Source organism: Vigna unguiculata, chromosome 5 (assembly GCF_037176805.1).
Source record: "Vigna unguiculata cultivar grain cowpea cultivar isolate G323 ecotype 2 chromosome 5, ASM3717680v1, whole genome shotgun sequence".
NCBI classification, from domain to species: Eukaryota; Viridiplantae; Streptophyta; class Magnoliopsida; order Fabales; family Fabaceae; genus Vigna; species Vigna unguiculata.
In genome coordinates, this window is record NC_140796.1 from 17,620,811 (window position 1) to 17,622,857 (window position 2,047).

Consider the following 2,047-nt stretch of genomic DNA (forward strand, 5'->3'; position numbering starts at 1 on the left):
GTTATTGTTTTCAATTCTTGCTATCGATAGAAACCTACAAAGAGTGAACAAAAATGTTGCTATGGAGACAACAAGAGCATATGGCTGCATACATTTCTTCTCGGGTATGTCAACTTTATTTCTTATTAACACACCTAAGTTTTTATGTAATCACATATTTTACTTCTTTGTTTAGGACACGGAAGGGAGCATTGTGTCGTCTTACTGTCACTCCATGCCTGAAACTCATCCAAGTATTGTGCCTATAATACAAGAAGCAGGGTTTGGCAGTGTGGCTAAATTGCGACATCTAAAGGTTGACCATGGTTTAGTGACTACCTTGGTAGAAAGGTGGAGATCTGAAACACACACATTTCATTTTCCAACTGGAGAATGCACCACAACCTTGCAAGATGTCTCACTTCAATTGGGGCTTCCTGTCGACGGACCCCCTATCATTGGTCCAACTATGTTGGATTTGGACAAGATGTGTGATACCTTATTAGGTATAATACCGGTTAAGGGAGAATTGATTGTCGGTTCTATGATCAAACTAAAATGGTTAAGGGATAATTTGTTGCCTATAGATGAAAATTCCAGTATTGAGGTCATTCATGCACATGCTAGAGCTTATATATTAGGACTTATTGGAGGGGTTTTAATGCCCGATAAGAGTGGAAATAAGTACATTTAATGTAGTTGAACTATTTGACTAATCTTCGAAGAACCAAGAGATATAGTTGGGGTTCAGCATGTTTGGCTGTGTTGTATAGGGAGATGTGCAGAGCAACGAATGGATGTGCGAGGACTATGGGTGGATGTGCTTCGTTGTTACAATCATAGGCATGGTTTCGGATGCCCTTTATTGCATCCATTTCAAGAGTTCCATCAATTTAACTGTTAGTTTGCCAATGGAGCGGTGGTCGAGTACTGAACTACAGAAATGTCCCCCATAATGATTTAGTCGGATACCGTGCAAGGATAGATCACATGCAACAAAATTAGGTAACATTTACCATTTCTATATCGATAAATGGTTGTAAATGAATGACTAACATTTTCAATTTTTGTTGTAGTTTATTTGGGTTTCTTATGAGGGTTTGGGCTCTATTATTGATGTTGAAGTATATCGGGACCAAGCAATATGGACATCATGCACAACTTTAATTTGTTTTTTCATTGTTGAGTGGCACCAGTCAGATAGGGTGAAGTTACAATTTCGGCTATCACAAGAGATCCCTGAAGAACCCAACAACCTTGATCATCTACATAAATTAGACATGAGGGTAAGACAAGATGAGAATTGGGTTATTAGACATGCGCAATGGATAGAGGTTTGGAATAACCGACGTGACCTAACGTTGAATGGATTACCGATGCTCTGAAGAACCCAACAACCTTGATCATCTACATAAATTAGACATAAGGGGAAGACAAGATGAGAATTGGGTTATTAGACATGCGCAATGGATAGAGGTTTGGAATAACCGACGTGACCTAACGTTGAATGGATTACCGATGCTTGGGCCACTTCAACATACAATGGAGTACATGTCATGGTACATTTCAAACTCATTTTTGTATTTGTCAGTTCCACAAATGTTAAATGATCCTAGAATGCATTGTGCATCGACATCAACAAATGTCCCTCCACCATGACAAACTACGCATGACTTCAACACTCCACCTCCACATCAGGTATGGAGGGAACAAGGAATTCAATTTCTTCAAACTCAGAACTAGGCATACGAAGTATGTTTGCAACTTATGATGAAACACCACCTTCTGCACAACCGTGGTTGCGTACATATCCTCAAAGTCCAAATTTCTTAGAAGGATTAGATCAGCCTCAAGAAGACTCAGTTTACTACGTCCACAATCCATATGTAGAAGCATCATCATCTGCTGCACATGATGATCATCAACCTGAGGATGAACATGAACCACAACCTTCACACGTAGAAGAACCTAGACCTGAAGTGCGTAGGAGGAACCTCACTAGAAACAGGCGTCGACCACGGTGTGGAACTGGACACTAGTACGGTGATTAAAAGGACAAACATGTAGT

The 2,047-nt window shown here is 40.0% G+C and overlaps 1 pseudogene; it reads left to right on the forward strand.

The window, feature by feature from the left end:
- The first annotated feature begins 214 nt into the window (after positions 1 to 214).
- On the forward strand, positions 215 to 1,638 carry LOC146886166 (serine/threonine-protein phosphatase 7 long form homolog; annotated as a pseudogene).
- The last annotated feature ends 409 nt before the right edge of the window (positions 1,639 to 2,047 follow it).